General features: G+C 35.5%; 1 pseudogene; it reads left to right on the top strand.

Moving 5' to 3' along the window:
• Nucleotides 1-1571: 1571 nt before the first annotated feature.
• Nucleotides 1572-6286, top strand: LOC103610941 (annotated as a pseudogene).
• The last annotated feature ends 12648 nt before the right edge of the window (nucleotides 6287-18934 follow it).

Raw genomic sequence — 18934 nt, 5'->3', positions numbered from 1 at the left:
TTTGAGAGAGAGACAGAAGACATTCATATAATTTTTATTATAGTATATTATTACAATTGTCTTATTTTATTATCAATTGTTAATCTTACTGTGCTTAATGTATAAATTAAACTCTAGCATAAGTATGTTTGTGCAGGAAAAAGCATAGCGTATGTAAGATTCGGTAATATATATGGTTTGAGGCATACACTGTCCCCCATGGATAAGAGGGGACTACTAGTGTTTTCATTGTGTCATCTTATTATATATAAATTACATGCATATTCATACACATATGCATACCTATATTTTATGTATGATATATATTTATTATTTTAATATATTTATACCTATGATATATGTATGTGGGCATACATACACGTGCATGTGACATACATATTAGTATATATTTACATGTTTAAATAGTTGTACAGAATCTTTTCTGATAATCCATACATTTTAAAATCTTTTTTTATTGTGATTATTATTTTTATAACACTAAATCATATCATTAACCCCATTTCTGAATTTGTTAACTTCAATATCCAAAAGCATACTGTGGAAAATGGTTCTCAGTTTGGGTGCTTCTAATTGCTCCTTTGCTCTCCTCTTTTGATTTTTATCTATAAAATGGTAGGATGAGTCAGGCCACTTTTACTTCCTTTCTCTTTCCTCTCTTCATTCAACTCCAACTGCTTTTCTGGGTACTGTTTAAATCATTGCTTTCGTGTTTCAGCTGGGAGGCTGCACACTTTTCATTTATGAGCCTTCAGATAACTCTGTGTTCAGCAAAATGAGAGGGGTAAATCAGACGGCAGTTTCCCTGCACTCCCCAAAGCAGAGGAGGGTAAAGGTGGTCTATGGGTGTATATTATTTCTTCAATTTAAGTTGAGTATATTACTTGGCAGTAGTCTGGGTCACTGTAAAGATTCTTAGATCAAAGGGCTCTTTTTTGATGGATCTTCCTTTATTTCTCCTGTTTTGTATTTGGTCAGCTGCTTTATGTCAGGTTCTCAGATTAATGATTTCTGCCTTTGCTCTAACTCAAGTCCCTTTATTCTCCCCTCACAGTCAAGAAGTGGCTGAGAAATAAAATTCACATATTTTTACCCTGTCTCCCCGTGTTATAGAAACAGTCTGCAAGTTGGGTGCATCTCACTTCACCTCTGTCTTTTCTTCTGCTCTTTTCTTGCTTTTTTTTTTCCCTTTTGTTTTTTGTTCCTGTCCTTTATTTATTCTCTATGAGTTGCTGATGAGTCCTTCAGAATGAAGTATACTATTCTAATAGAAGAACACAGAAACAAATTTGAAATTGAAACTGTGATCCATGCTAAGAAGGAGTCTTTTTTCCCAATTAATATTTTCTGAATAATACAGATTTGTTTGTTTATTGCTATTTCCTAGCACCTCCCCCAACTATGTACAAAGAGGTTTGATGTGTTTTCTTTATAGCTAGATTTATTTCAACATATAGAACAATTCTAGCACATAGTAGGTTCTCCATAATATGTGTTCAATGAATAAGTAAGAATCAACTAAAGATGTATTTGAGATATCCAAGGCAATCAGAAAAGGCAGCTCTGGGATAACTATGAGTTCTGTAGAACTGGTTTCTGTAGAACAGGTGAGCGTTACTTTACAGGCCAAGGAAATGGAAGTGTGTGTCAGGCACAGGGAAACACTATGTAAAAGGCCTGTGTTAGGTGTGAGCAAAGGGAAATATGAAGGACTAGGGAAGGCCAGTGCAAACCTCAGAGGAGAAGGGGAAAGCATGCTGCTGGAGAGAGAGGGGGGAACAGATCTTCTCCAAGGCCTTTGTGGACAATGCTGATCAAATTTATCTCTATTCTTAGAGCATTGAAAAACAGGGAATAAATGTAGGCAGTGGTTAAAATGATCAGATTTGTGCTCTAAAAAGATCCCTATTGGTAATCGTTCATAATGAAAGTAGCAGGAACACTCAGAGAAAAAGTATAGTTAAAGAAGACAGAACCTAGGATAAAGCTTAGACAATTTAATCATTTAATGTCTGTTAAGTAACATAAAAATTAAAGGAGTCAGAAAGAGCAGCCACCCAGATAGGAGAAAAACAAGCCAAGCAAAGACAATGTTGCAAAGATGGAAGTGTCCACACTATTCAATGCTGCTAAAAGATAAGTTGAATTTTAGAAAAGTTAATTAAATTCCACTGTATATAAAGACATGGAGGTTATTGTTGATTTTAGCAAAAAGATTTTAAGGAACTATGTTTTACACATGCACACACATACAGACGCACACACACACACACAAATAAATCTTATGGACACAAACAATAGACTTTCTTTCAAAAATATATAACTAAATGCAGAAAGAAGTAAGAGTACTTCCAGGAGACAAATGGAAGAGGGACCTGAAAGCCTTAAAACCTGAATGTTCAGCATAAACTAGCAGTGACAGTGCTGTGAGAGAATTTGTTTTCTATGAACTTAAAGCTTTAGGTTTTAATAGCTGTGCTGCGTAAATGTGACAAAGCTTGGGTTCTCTGCAAAATGGGGAATTGGAACTGAGATCCTACCACAAAGGCTACACCATCAAATGAGTAACCCGCTGAGAAAAAATAAACACAAACAGAAGTACTGCTCTCCAGAAAAGAGAGACAATAAGGTGTATTGCCTTTGTCACTGTCTGCTCTTGCTAGGAAAACAAACCATAGACTGAGAAACAGTGACCAGAGTTCTGCTAGCATTCATATAAAGAATTTGAATATTCACTTCTTTTGTAGTAGCCTGGAAAACCTCCAGCTAGGAAGTTATATTTAAGATGATCACAAATAAATCTCTTTTGGGGAAAAACACACTGAAATAAAGTTATCAAAATTCTCACAAATTTTGCTTATCAAATACGAGCGTAATTCCAAATTCCATCACATATGAGGAAACAAGCCACTATGAACAGGAGCAAAAATAACAACTAGGAGTATTCAAACCTTAAGGGCAAAAGATTTTGAAATGATTATATAAAGTCTATAGAACAATTGTTGCTTCGTGTTGCTTTGCCCCCCACGGATTTGTCACCCCACTTTCCTTGGGTGATGGAGATGCAAAGGATTACTGAAAGCCCATCTCTTCCAAGCAGTGAGAAGCTCTGAAGTGGTTAACTTTCCCAGGATCCTCCAGCAAGAGGCATCCCTTACTTGGGAAAATTAACATTGAATTGGGGTTCTCTTCCTGCATTTATTTTCCAGACCAGGAATTACAGGAAGAGACATAGGTGGGGTTATAGTTTAACAGTATAGGCTGGTAACTTTCAGTGAAACAAGCCAGATGACATTCCAGTAAGGTAATTAAGTGGTCTTATCAACACAAGCTTCATCTTAGCAAACATTCCGTCTTATAGCAATTTCTCAGTATCTTTACATATCAATCAGTAACTAGTCTGTCTTTGAGCCAGCATCCTGCTGTGCCATAATTCTTATCTTGCAACAGAGACTTACAGCCTGAGGAAAATTTCCTGTCCTTGCAAGGTCAATATTTGAAACTGCAAGACTTTGGAAAACCAGGTCCTGTGAAGTACATATACTTTATAGTATATTCCACAAACAATTATAAAATGTTTAATGAATTATAAGAGAGAGTTAAAAATATGAGAAGGCAACATTAGACCAACAAAATTGAACAGGTAACTTAAAAAAAAAATAACACCTAGAAATGCAAAATAGAAATATTTCAATTAAGAAGTCAGTAAATGCTTTAAATAACAGAAACAACTCAACAGAGAAAGGTCTAAAATATATATATATATATAATATTTTTATATATAATGTTAGTGTATATATGTATAATTATATATATACGTAACTTAAAATTATAAAATATATTAATTTAATTATAAAATATATATTATAAATAAATTTACAAAAAAATAGAAAACAAACATAAAAGAGGGATAATTATAGATAAGGAAGTAAAGCAAGAAAGTCTAAGAAAAATTTAATTGGAATTCCAGAGGTACAAATATGGAAGGTTTTGGATAGGCAATATTTAAAGCGATAATTTATTCAAATTTTCCAGGAAAAATGAGGACAGAAATGCTCAGATTTAGGAAACGCAATAAAACACAAAAGTAATAAATATAAATCCACGTTTAGGCAAATTTGGGTAAAGTTTTAAATTTTCAAAGACCAGGAGAAGATTTAGATTTTAAAAGCACCCAAAGTAGAATTGAAAATTACCTAATAAAGAGAAAGCAATAATACCAACAGCAAACTTCCCTCTAGCATCAGTGGAATGTAGAAAATTGTGCACAAAATAATAAAAGGAGATCATTTAACTAATCGTTGTATGATTATTTTTGTGTAGGTAAGCCATTGTTCAAGAAAAAGGGCAGAATAAAGTCATTTTCTAGAAAACGTTAGAAAATTTATCAGCAAGGAACTCTTACTAGAAGAACTTCTAGACAGTGTATCTCAGGAACAAATAAGTTAAATACAGAAAAGATACTTCAATCTAGAAGTGAATGGTAATGAAGATAAAATGGTAAACATATGCAGAAACAAAACAAAAAAAGCAAAAAATGTTAAAATATAAAAAAAACCCATAAGATTATTTTGAGGATTAAAATAGTAATAGTTTTAGGGCTGCTACTCCTTCATCCACCTCAGTGTCCAGCAATTTTTTGCGGCTATGTTTTATGTCCTGGAGAATGAGGAGGAAGATGGGGATAGCCAAAGGTGGGACATTGGGGATGTGCAGAAGCAGTTCTCCAAGAAAGAAAGATTAAGTAACACCAACCTGACCCAAGTGGGATACTTTTTTGTTCTCTTGAATGAAAAGAGAGCCAAGGAGCTGGAGACAACTTTTGGTTGCCAAATATCAATAGAGATCAAACAGGAAAGACTGAAATGCAAAGCAACCTCCAATGAGGAGAAACCCATCCTCTCAATGATGGACACAAAGGAGGTTTTGTATTGTCTCTATGAATCTCAGGATGAAGAGGTTGTGAAGGGTGCAATGGCCTACTTCAAGGAAATGTCTCTGCTCTTGGAAGATAAGACAGACATCACCACTCTTTGTTCTGCCTCAAGCATTGCCAGAACTTGCAGGGACTTACACTGCAGGTAGCCAAGGGGATAAATATTCTTGGAGAATGATACTTCAGAATCAGCACCTCAGTTTGAGAGGTCTCAAGCCGACTGCTATATTCTTCACCACTGGAGAAATCTGTGCTCTGTGGTCAGCTCAAACAGGACTCTGGATGTGATTTCTGGATGTGAGTCAAAGCTTTCTGAGTCACTCCACAGTGAGGATTCTTTGTGATTATTTAAGCCGTGTCACCTGTCATCTGAAGAAAGTGGTGATTAGAGATGGTTATCGAGATTTCCATCTGGCTTTCATTGGTAAGAAGACCTTGACTCACCTGACAATAGAAGGCTGTGTCCAGTGGGATGAGATGATGTTGAAAATGTTGTATGAGACCCTCAAACACTCAAGATGCAACCTACAGTATCTGAGGTTGGGATCTAGTTCTGCCACTACTCAGCAATGGGCTGATTTCTCCTTGGCCTTCAAAATCAACCAGTTCCTGATGTACCTGGACCTCTCAGACAATGAGCTCCTAGATGAGGGTGCCAAGGTGCTGTGTATGACTTTGAGACATCCAAAATGTTCTCTGCAGAGGTTATCGTTGGAAAAGTGTCATCTTACAACAGTCTCTTGTAAGGACCTTGCTTCTATTTTGATGGTTAACCAGAGGCTGACATACTTGTGCTTGGCCAAGAATGACCTCGGGGATGGTGGGGTCAAACTTCTGTATGAGGGCTTGAGTTGCCCGGAATGTAAACTACAGAACCTTACGTTATCAAACTGCAATGTAACCAAACAGGGCTGTGAACATCTCTTAAAGATACTCCAAGAAGACTCTAGCCTAACAAACTTGGACCTGAGTTTCAATCCCATCACTGCTGGAGTGTCATTTCTCTGTGAGGCTTTAAAGGATCCAGATTGTAATCTAAAATGCCTGGGGCTCTGGGGCTGCTCCATCACCCCTTTCTGCTGTGAGGACCTTGTGTCTGCTCTCCCCAGGAATGAGAAGCTGGAAACTCTGGACCTGTTCCAGAATAACTTGGGGCAGAGTGGAGTAATGTTGCTCTTTGAGGCTTTAAAATAAAAGAACGGACCCCTGAAGACACTTAGGTTGAAGGTAGATGAATATAATATGAAAATACAGAAGCTGTTCAAGGGAGTGAACGAAAGCAATCCCAAACTGACAATTGAATGTAATGTTGCTAGCACAACTAGATCGTCCTATTGTGAATTTCTTTCCTGAGCAGCCTGAGACCATTCTCTCCATTAATTATGTGTCTGGGGTGGGTGGGTGAGATATGATCTAAGACATCTCATTAATGAAGGTCAAAGGGTCAAATGTTAGTAGACTAGGTGTCAAATGTAGGATTTAGCACTGCTCTTTTTTCCTCTCTGGCTTGTAGTAAATTCTATACAAGTCACATATCCACTTTATAATCACGATGTGTTATCTTTCACAAGGATAAGGAAATAAAAGTTAAAGAAAAAAAATGTAAAATTTTAAAGTGTTAAAAATAGTGCTTTGCACAGGTAAACATTTTATAATTGTTTGTGAAATAAGTAAAAAATAGGGGGTGTTTAAAATACTAATATAGAAGGGGGATATTTGACTAAAAATAATTAATGTTTAGTATTGTTGGTTACTTTTTGATCATAGTTAAAATACTCCAAAGTTTTGTATTTTGGAGGGAGGCATATAGATATTGTCTTACTTCAGAATTTATTAAATGTGTTTAAATACAAACATAACCATCTAAATGTATAAATAAATCATTCACTATCAAAATTGTATAGGGTAAATAGAAAAATATCAATTTAAAAGATGACATGTTTATACATAAAAAAACCCCCAAAATCAGTAGTAATAGAAGGCACAGAATGGGTTGAAAGAAACACTTATAGAGATTACCAAATTTTTAAAAATAATCCATCTACATGAAATTCACAAGATAATTCATTTTAAGCTTAAAAAATAAGAAAAAACATAGAATCATCAACAAATATAAAGCTGTTGAAGTTATTTCATTATGAGTCAAAATAGAATTTAAGGCAAATGCCATTATTTGGGATAAAAGCTTCCAAATCATATGATAGATATGGAGCAATTCTACTTTTTTTTGCACCCAATTATGTAGTCAAAGATGGATACAGAAAACATTGACAGATGGTAGGCAGAACTTTATAAATCCATTATCATACTGGAAGATCTGATTTTCACTATTAAGAGATCCAAAAACCAAACTTAGTAAATGTATGAAAACTTGTATAAATGCATGAAAGATTTGAACAATATGATTAATAAGTTTGCTCTCATGAACATATATTGAGCACTGAATCCCAAAATTAGAGAGCATGTTATTTTTTAAGCACACATAAGATATTTATAAAAATTAACCTTGAATAACCTATAATACAAATCTAATCAAGCTACAAATAATTAAAAACACAGCAAATTATACAAATTACAACAATGTTATTGAGTTAGAAATAAAATATAATGCAAAGATAATTTTAAAATGCTAAATCTATTTGTAAATTAAATATTACACTTCCAAATAACTAACGGGTCAAAAAAGAAAACATAAAATTTAAGCATGAACTAAACAAGAATGAAAATGCTCCATATCAAAACTGAACTAAATCCTTATATATGAAAGAAGGAAAAGCTAAAAATCAATGAGTTAAGTACTCATCTAAAAAGTTTTAAGGGGCCGGCCCGGTGGCACACTGCTACAGTGCGCCGCTTGGGAAGCGCGGCGGCGCTCTGAACTAAATCCTTATATATGAAAGAAGGAAAAGCTAAAAATCAATGAGTTAAGTACTCATCTAAAAAGTTTTAAGGGGCCAGCCCGGTGGCACACTGCTACAGTGCGCCGCTTGGGAAGCGCGGCGGCGCTCCCGCCGAGGGTTCAGATCCCACATACAGACCGGCCGCTCACTGGCTGAGCGAGGTGCGGGAGCAACGCCGAGGGTTGCGATCCCGTTGCTGGTCCCCGTCCGATACGGGCGCGACACTGAGGGTTGCGATCCGTTGCTGGTCACGAAAAAAGACAAAAAGGGGGAAAAAAAAAAGTTTTAAAAAATGCAAAATAAACCTACAGAAAGTAAAAGTAAAAAAATAGATGAGTAATAAGTAAAAATCAAACATGTAATAGTGAGGATCAACAAAGTTAGAAGTTAATACTTAAAAAGAATAAGAAACAAACCTCTGTCAAGATTGCAAAAGACAAAAAAAGGGGGGAAGGGCACACAAATGTAAATATGGAAAGATATAAAGGGTCATAATAATAAAATAGGAATTTTAAAATTATGTCAAAATAATGTAGTCACAATTTTATATCAGAAAACGCAAAATCACTTGCAAAAAAATATAGCTTACCAAAACTCATTCAGAAGATGTAGAAAAAATTAATAGTCGAATAATCATTGAAAGTTTTGAATCTGCTGGGAAAATAACATGAAGTCTGGATGGTTTTAGGAGACAGTTATCCAAAATAATTAAATCATAGATCATTTCAATTTTATACAAAGTCATTAAGAAAAAAAAATAGGAAACATTTTGGAAGGATTGTATTTTAAATGATAGGCAAGAAGTCATATTAGAATGGCTTGAAGAATAAATAGAGAATGTGGAAACGGAAAGAATATATACTAAGAAAACTGCAAAACTTTGCCTGGGAAGAGGAGGGGAAACAGGACAGTAATTTCAGGTGGTTTGAGTGAAGGTTTTCTTATATTAGGAGATACTTGAACATATTGAAAAGCCATTGGAAAGACAGTTGAGACGGACTTTTATACAAAGGAGAGAAAAAATAATTTCCTTATTTATGTTGCCAGATATTGTAAAATTAGAGAAGTGAGAATAGAATGTATCTGAACAGTGTTGGAGACACAATCCTTAAAATGAATAGGTGCATGTTTATTTGAACTATTTTGATGGAAGATAGAATGGGTATAGATCTGGGTAGGTTTACATTTGTAAAATGAGGTATTTCCTCTTTGATGGCTTCTATTTTCTCCAAAAATTAAGATTTCAGGTTATATTTTAAACTGAGTAGAAGGGGAAGCAGTGGAGGGTTGGAAGTTTGCAGACAGTTTGAACGTTTGTGAGACAGATGGCAGAGCGAAAGATTCTGAAATCTATAATAGGGCTCCTGAGTAGGGTGGAGGACACATTTGAAGCAGGTGACGACAGTCAACAGTGAATCAGCTTGCCCTGTTTTATGACTTCCTGGTTGGGCATCACTTGACATCTTGGTTCCAGATGGGGAGAAAATTAAACTTTGGTTTCATAGCTGTAATTAATAAAATAGAAATTCTTTAGAAGCTTTACAAAGTAGCATCTTTTTATTATCCAATATATATATTTTTTTAGTCAATAAATTCTGGGAGTATAAAGATTACTTTGTGAGGTTCTGAGGATAGTTTTACTTTAATAAAAGGGTTCTCATGCTCCTATTGTGAACTACATTACAATTTTCTGTGTGTTCTCAGATTATAACCTTGTTTCACTTTTCTAATGCAGTGGAGACCCTTCTAAAGAGACCCTTCAAATTAAAATCAAAACAAAGACAAAATAAACAATTGTCTGGCTTCTTGCGAGTTACCAGCTTTTTTAGCTACTGAAGGTGAGCACCGCAAAAAATGTGCTTCATAGATTTGAAGCAGAAACCCTTTATTCTAGGATAGCTCCTTTAGTTAAACAAATGTGAGGTAGTTTCTAAAACACTGTTTTTGAAAACTTGACCCAGGAAGAATATCTCAGTAATTATCTATCAGAGGAGGATGTCAGACACACTGTTTATTTTTAATAACAGTAATAATAATTTTAATACACATTGAATATTAACTATCTGCTTGGCACCATTAACATATCATTGTTATTTAATTTTTCTAGCTACCCTATGAGAAAAGTACTATTATTAACCTTATTTTAATGATAAAACTGAGGCACAGAAAGGTTAAGTTCCTTTTTAAATATTACCCAGCTGGTAAATGAAAGACGTAGGTTGAAAACCTAGGAAATCTGGATTCAGCACCTGCACTGTTAACCCTCACACTATCCCGAAAAAGACCCTATTGTGAGATTACAGTCCAAAGAGAGTGATATATTATAAACTAATTTTAACTCTTGCTAGCTGGACATAAAAAAAAATAGGATAGGAGCAATGACGTGAGAGAAAGAGTAAATTTATTTCTGTCTAAAGAGAGGCATTTTAGCAACATAGATGTCTGTTGGAGCTCAGGAGACAAATATCAGGCAGCAAGCATATTCACTGAGATGCAGAAAAAAGAGATCTGATAATGACCCATTTCATGTGTTTGTTTACTATCTTGTATTTCCCTCTTCTGCTCTCAAGCCTTTTGGTAAGAGTGAAAAAGAGTGTGACCTTGTGTTAGCTTTGCTTAAGGAATTAAGGGGAAGAATTGGTGTCTATATTTTGGAGTACTGACAACGGGGGACAGCCTGATCTCTATAGCAAAGTAATTATAAGGTGGCCCAAGGTGAGTCATGTGCAGAGAAGAGGTGGTAGGAAACACCCAGAAGGGATTCGTGGAATAGCAATTGCTTCTAGGGATTCATTCTTCAAGAATCCTTTCAAATCCTTTCATGTGTCTCTGGAAGAAAAAAGCACCTACTCTGTTATAAGCCCCTACCTCTATTTTGTTAAAATGCTTATTGGGTTGATGTTTTGTGTATCTCTCTATATATGTGTCCATCCATCCATCCATTCATCCATCTATGTCTATCATCTGTTAGAATTTACAGTTCCTAGGAAGCTGTACTGTATTCCACTTATCTTTATTTTCTTAATATCTTGCAGAATATCAGACATATAATAAGTTGTTCATAAATATTTGTTGAATGCCTGATGATCCCATACTTTCAGTAGAATAGGAATTTTATGGGACCTCAACTTCTTTCACCCTAAAACAATTTTGTTTGACCCTTTTATTTGATGGAATTTCCACATTGGCAATGACACTTTTGCCTGGATTCCATCTTCTTACACTCCCTGCTCTCTTTGGGATAATTGGATTTGTGACACATATTGCCTACCTGTCTGTCTGGAAGCAGTCCACTATCTTACTAGTGACACTTTTGCCTGGATTCCATCTTCTTACACTCCCTGCTCTCTTTGGGCTAATTGGATTTGTGACACATATTGCCTACCTGTCTGTCTGGAAGCAGTCCACTATCTTACTACATTTTTACACCATCCAGGTGTATTATACAGCACAGTGAATGCTAGAAACTAAGGTGAAACCAAACTTCAAAGTCTTTACTACTTCAGGGCAAATTTCCTTGTTCTGCAAACCCTGGTTGTTTTTTTTTTTTTTTTTTTAATGTCAAGTCTATTTCATGGTACAAACATGATCTTCTCTCTACAGCCTGGGGATTGTACATGTTCGTTTACTCTTCAAAACTTGTTTTCAATTATTATCTGTCTTTAAAGGTTTAAATCATATGTCTATGCAATATTCCACATTCAGTGTAATTTACTGTGATTGATTCTAAGAATTTCCTTAGCTCACTCAAACTGCCACTTAAAAATATATATATTTGTTGTATAGTGCCTTATATCATTAGGTAGTTCTCATATGGAAAAGAGTCCTATCTTCCTAACATTATTAGAATTTGCTTTAGGGCACAATAGTTAGCCCACTATGTTGAATAAACTACATCATTTTGGTTAACAGAGTTCAGTAAGTGTTGAAGATGTAGCAACTATTTCAGTAAAAATATTAATGATAAGATTATATAAAAGTATGTGCTAATCAAACTTAACATTAAACAGATCATGTCTCTTTTTCATGTAGTCTTATACTGAAGTTAAAAAGTTTGCAATTTTATTTGGATTGTTAGCTTCCTAAGGAAACACACAATCATTTTGTGTCTAGTCAGGCACTTAGAGAAAAGATTGTGGAAGATTTTTGATGATGACAATGCAATTGTGATCAAATGACAAACGTGTATTTAGCTCTATGAATGACAGTATCGATTAAACAGTATATGACTGCCCTTATTGTGTTTCAGATATAAACTTCTTCTCATATATTGTAAGCCCAAATGTGCCTGGAGAGAACGTTCTGCATTGGAAAAATGGGCAACGAGCCAACTAACCTTAGACTCATCAAACTGTGGTAGGAAAAGTACATCTCTCTTGCTGGAGAGAAAGAATCCCCAGCCACAATGCTGTTACTTTAGTATAAAATGTACACTAATAGGCTGCATTGAGCTACTGACAGTTTCTATGAAGTGTCTCTGTGCCTTGAAATGCAAATATTTCAAAATCAGTCAGGTTCCCAGTACATGGATTTTTAAACCAAGTTATTTTTCACTGTGGGCTGACATAGTTCTGCATTGGAAAAATGGGCAACGAGCCAACTAACCTTAGACTCATCAAACTGTGGTAGGAAAAGTACATCTCTCTTGCTGGAGAGAAAGAATTCCCAGCCACAATGCTGTTACTTTAGTATAAAATGTACACTAATAGGCTGCATTGAGCTACTGACAGTTTCTATGAAGTGTCTCTGTGCTTTGAAATGCAAATATTTCAAAATCAGTCAGGTTCCCAGTACATGGATTTTTAAACCAAGTTNTTGAAATGCAAATATTTCAAAATCAGTCAGGTTCCCAGTACATGGATTTTTAAACCAAGTTATTTTTCACTGTGGGCTGACATAATTGCACACTTGGGACATTACACACACACACACACACACATATATATATGTATGTATGGTTGTACATATATATGTAGATATAATATGTAGGTATATATGGATATGTACCATGTATGATTTTCCTTTTTTTGTTGTTCCTTCAGTCCTTGACTAACATTATTCTATAATGTTTTTCCTCTATAATTTGAATTCCTTGCATTTGAACTTCACACTATCACTTTTTTGATTTATACACTTTTTTAAATGTTTATTTGGGGGAGTGGGGAAAGGTGGAAAATTATACATATGTATCTGAAACTGTAAATCTTCTTTCTCCAACTAGAGTGAAAACTCTTCAGTTACAAGATTTGTGTATATACCATTAAATAGAAAAGAGCTTGGAATCAAACACCTTATGTGTTAGTCCTATTCTACTGATTACTAGATATGTGTCTTTAGATTACTCAACTCCTCTGAGGCTCAGTTTCCTCATCTCTAAAATGACACCTTTCTTGCTAGGGACGTGTCACATTTTAGGTATGCAAAAAGTCAGTTCGAATCCTTTACTGTTGTTTTCTCATAGTATGTTGTCTGAGAGTATTAAAAATGAAATGTCTGATAAGTAATGTGTAATGAGTTTTCCTATAGGCTCACTGTAGTTTATCCACAGAGAATCACCTGCCAGCCATTCTCTCCTTATAAGTGCCTAGTCAAAGATATGTTCATCCATTGCTATAGAAGCAGCTCTGAGTGTATGGTTTCTCTTAAATGCAGCCCATCTAGTTTAAGTAGACTTAGTCAGGGCAATTGAAACTTTAAGTGAATCAGAAAGTCTTTTAGCCTCCTTTTGAGGTAAGTTAGGCTTCAGCGGGGGATCCTTAATAGATAGTGCTATGGTTTGAAAATTTGCACCCTCCAAAGCTCATGTTGAAGCTTACTCCTCAATGTGACAATATTGAGGCAGTTTTTTAGGAGGTGATTGGATTGTGAGGGCTTTTCTCTCATGAGTGGATTAATGTATTCACGGATTAATGGATGAATGAATTAAGGAATTACCTGAGGTAAGTTAGGCTTCAGCGGGGGATCCTTAATAGATAGTGCTATGGTTTGAAAATTTGCCCCCTCCAAAGCTCATGTTGAAGCTTACTCCTCAATGTGACAATATTGAGGCAGTTCTTTAGGAGGTGATTGGATTGTGAGGGCTTTTCTATCATGAGTGGATTAATGTATTCACGGATTAATGGATGAATGAATTAAGGAATTACTGAGTTATTGTGAGAGTGACAATTGTGGCTTCACAGGAAGAGGAAGAAAGCACATTAGGATGTTCAGCCCTCTCGCCATGTTATACCCTGTGCTGACTTGGAACTCTGCAGGGTCCCCACCAGGAAGAAGATCCTCACCAGATGTGGCCCCTGGACGCTGAACTTCTTAGCTTCAGGAATTGAAATAAATAAATTTCATTTCTTTATAAATGACCCAGTTTTAGGTATTCTGAACAACAGAAGCAACAGAAAACTGACTAGTGCAAGCAGCATCTCTCTTCCCAACCAAGGTCTAAACAATTTGAGAAATAAAACAAATGAGATTCATAAGAAGTCCTAAATGTCACCTTTTTAACTGATGAATCTAGGAAACAAGACATAACCTAGTGTAAGAAATATATGGGCCTGCTATATAAATCCCAGATCTAGGGAGATTTGCTCACTCAATTCTAGGCAATGCTGAGCTGGGAAAACTCTTCCCGTGGATAGTGGTGTGATGTGAATGTGTGTTCCCTGTAGGCAGCAAGAGGGAGAAAGGTAGAGGTATTAAGTGGGCTGCGAAAGGCTTAGGAAAAAATCTCTCATCACAGAAAACAGGAATGGAGTAAAAGGCATTGCCTTCTCACAGTAAGATGATTATGTTTTCACCCAGCCCAGAATCACCCACCCTGATTCATACTGGGAGAGTTTAAGGTGCCTCAAGGTGTGAAAAAGGCAAGCAATACAAATAATTTAGCTTTGCTTTAGCAAGCTTTAGATTCTGTACCACAATGCATGTTATCAAATAAATTTCTAGAATGCAGGTCAAGGTGAGTTACTCCAGATGGTGTTCCAATGATTGAAGAAGGGTGACATGCAAAAAGAAATGATCAAAGGGAATTTGGATATCACTAGTCCGCTACCATTATTGAACCCTGTTTGCCAGACGTTGTATTCGATACTAGCCTTATTTCAATCCTTAGAACAACCCTGAGGCTAAGTAATATAAATTCAATCTTATATATGAGGAGAATAAGGCAAAGAGGGTTAAAGTAATCTGATACCATTTATAGGTAAGAAATAGCACAAACAAGACGTCAGTCTAGCTAACTTCAAATCTTGACCTTGTTCCACTGTTCTCTGATATCTCACTAACATGATATTATTTAGAAATACTGATTATACACAATGGAAACTGACTGTTGTTATCTTAAGTAGAATAGAATGGAAGTAAAGGAATGGCTTATGAAAGAAATAGCTGCCTAGAGAATCAGACTCGGAAATCGTGCAAGAATCAAAGCAGTTACACAAGATTAAGAACAGAAAGTACAAGAATCTTTTAGCACAAGGGAATGGTAAGGTAAATCGAGTCACTGCTTCTTACACCAGCATCACTGGATGCTGCTTCAGTTGTCACTAGCTGTCCCTAACATTTCCCAAGACAATATTCCACATAGACTTGCATTAGTAGGAAAAGATACTCATATTCTGGGAAAAATCAAAGATGTGCTTCAATTTGATTTTAAAATATTTCTCACCAGGCATTTAGTTAACTATGCTTTGCCTTCTCAAACTTTATTTGCTAATGTTGCAATTTCAAATTGCACATTGTAAATCTATTCTACTTTTAAAAAAATGGCTTTCTTAAAACTATTTGATGTTTTAGAACAGGGATTTTCTCACATAGTTATTATTGGGAATTTAAATTTATTTCTTAAAATTCAACTAACTTATTAACTATGAATTAACATTTTCATCTAGAATAGAACCATAATTCCAAAGCCAATTGCATGCAGAAGAATAGCTATATATTAGATTTAGATAGTGTGGAAAACGTTGGGAAGTTTAAAAGTAAGGCACATATGGATCCTTAGCACAACTCAGGTCAGTCCCAAGTATAAATTCTGAAAACTAACGAAACCTTGCCTTAGAAATATATGTTTTTAAATGGTGGACCAATATTGACATTTTAAATAGAAAATAACTTTACCAATATTTTCAATTTACAAGTCAAGTCTATCAGTTTTAATGGAACTGGACTAAAAGTCACATGGTCTGAGCTTGGTGGTCTTTTTCAGTGTTCCCAGGTGCTACAAATAGCGTGCTGCTCTGTAGATGCACAGGACCTAGTTCATGTGATTGAAATGTATTTTCAACCTCTGTTGGCTTGGCTAAAAATGTGTAAAGGCATAAGAAGTATTTTTTCAAGTTGAAAGATAATAGAGCATTAAAAAAATCCTAGATGTACACCTCTGAACATTTGTGCTCAATATCATGGCGGAAACTGCTGTTGTCTACCAAAATATCTGCTGGTATGACAGTCGAAAACAGACATCTTGTTTCAGTGTATACAGGAGTTCTCTAAATAATGTTTACCTTCACTTTGAGGAACTTCTGATCAGGCAAAGTAACATCTCTCTCTCCTGCAATTTCAGCATTTTCTGTTTACTTTAGTCCTCATAATTTTATCTGGATTCAATTTTCCTCTGTGATATAGTTTATCATCCGTCTTAAACTGCCCTGGTTTGGAGGGCAAGAGAAGAAAAGAAAAGAAAAAAGAAGAAAAGGCTCTGTTGAGGATGGTTGCTCTCATTCTATCTCTTTTCTCCTTATTAAATAGCAGAGAGTGAGAGAGGTCTGACGAATAGATTTTTTAAAAGAGGGCAGGGGGCTGCATAAAGCCACTGGCTGTTGATCGTCTTCCTTTTCAAAGTTATGGGCTTCTTTTCTGGACATTCTTCCATGACTGAAGCCAGTCTAAACTGAGAGTTCAGAAACACTGAGAGAAGATTGTGATGATCAAGGCACGAAAGTCATGACCAGTGTGCCTCTTAGATTCATTCATGTTTGATTGTTTTTACTTTTACATTCATTCATTCACTAATTTAACATGTTAAATATTGAGTCTTTGGTCTTTTTCTATACCCCAGGTTGTGCTATGGACTTGGTAAAAAAAAGGTTGATATTGTTTCTTCTCTCACTGGAGCTTGAGTCTAGTGGACTTAAAATCTTCCAAGGTGGAGGAAAATACAATAAAACAAAAAAACCCAAAACAAATTACATGCAAGGGTGCAGGACCAGGTGACATTATATTCATTAACATCAACATTGGATGCTAAAAGATGATATAGCAACATATTCAAAATGCTGAACAAAATTTATTTCCATCTTAGAAGTTTATACTGAGTCATGGTATCACTCAAATTGGAAGACAGAAAACAACCCTACATTTTTAGACAGAAAAAAATGTCAAAAAATTACCTCTAACACATTTTTTTCCAGAGAATTGGGGAAGATCATAAAGGACAACAAATTTAGATTGTTACACTTACAAAATATTGGGGCCAAAGATAAACAGGATCTGGTTTACAGAGACATTCATTACCCTCTATTTCCAGTTGGTAGAAGAGAGAATGAGCCAGTAAAGAAAACAACTATTTCTCAGAAGCACTGCCCTGGAAGAGACATATAACTTAATCTCACATTATATTGGTGAGAACAAGTCACATGACAACTAGATTCAAGAGGGTCTTGGACATATAGTCTCAGGTTGAGCATCTACTTCCAAGTAATAAATCTATACTATGGACAGGAAAACATATATTTGGATAACACCTGGCTCTCTGTCATGTAGCAACAAACTGGAAACAATCTATATCTCTATCAATATAAAATTGTGTAAATAAATTGTGTGTACACACAATAAAATATCACACAGCCATAAAAATCAAAGGTGCTTGTTATAAACAGATATGATCTTATCACAAGACTAAACTCACTGAAAAAAAGGCAAAGTGTAGAAAAATGTGTATTATAAAACATAATCATTCATGTAAGAGAGAAGGAAAATATATATACAATTACTTTAATATACATAAAATAATTTTGGAAATACATGTATAAGAATATACCCATATGTGTATTTACTTCAATCCAGGTGCTAAAGTCCATTGCTGGCATTATGTTTCTGTTTACTTTTCAAGTTTTCTCTCAAATTGGGTGACTGACTGTTCCAGCATCTGTACTTTCCTTGAAAAGTAGTAGTGCTCTGTTAGAATAAAGAAAAACAAAGTGTGTGTGTGTGTGTGTGTGTGGGTGGGTGGGAGTGGGTGTAAGCAATCTAATTTCTTAGACTCCAGCAAGATATTCACACAAAGTGGTGGTAAAGAGGATACTATATGCTTAATGAATTGCAACACACATTAAACAATGTCTCTTACCACTTTTAATATGTTCTCCAGGATTGGTAGCTGCGTGGCAAAACATCTTCCCCATTCTTTATTTCCTAACAAAAAGATCTATTTCTTGGGGTGAATTAGCTCAATTGGTTAGAGCATAGTGCTGATAATACCAAGCTCAGTTGGTTAGAGCGTGGTACTGATTCCTTTATCAGCCAGCTGCCAAAAAAAAAAAAAAAAAGTAAAGAAAAAGATCTATGTCTTGCAGTCCACATGTGGCCTCTTGTTTCTCCCTTTTCCATATGTACTACTCAGGGTTCTCCAGAGAAACAGAACCAATAGTGTGTGTGTGTGTGTGTGTGTGTGCATGTATATGTGTGTGCACATATATACATACATACACATACATATATACATATCTATTATATTGAATTATATGTATAAAAGAGATTTATTACAAGGTATTGGCTCACACAATTATGGAGGCTGAGAAGTCCCACCATCTGCTTTTTGCAAACTGGAGACCCAGGAAGCCAGTGGTATAGCTCCAGTGCCTGGGAGAGAGAGGGCCAATGGTGTAGATTCCAGTCTGAGTCTGTAGTTCTGAGAATCATGACTTCCAGCGCAGAACAAGATCAATGTTCCAGCTCAAGCAGTCAGGGAGAGGGAGAGCAAATCCAAATTTCTTTCATCTTTTTGTTCTATTCAAGCAGTCAATGAATTGGATGATGCACACCCATATTGTTAAATTCCATCTTCTTTACTGAGTCAACATCCATTCAAATGCTAATCTCTTCTGGA

This window comes from Galeopterus variegatus, unplaced genomic scaffold (assembly GCF_000696425.1).
Source record: "Galeopterus variegatus unplaced genomic scaffold, G_variegatus-3.0.2 Scaffold12104, whole genome shotgun sequence".
NCBI classification, from domain to species: Eukaryota; Metazoa; Chordata; class Mammalia; order Dermoptera; family Cynocephalidae; genus Galeopterus; species Galeopterus variegatus.
This window is presented reverse-complemented; position numbering and strand designations above follow the sequence as displayed.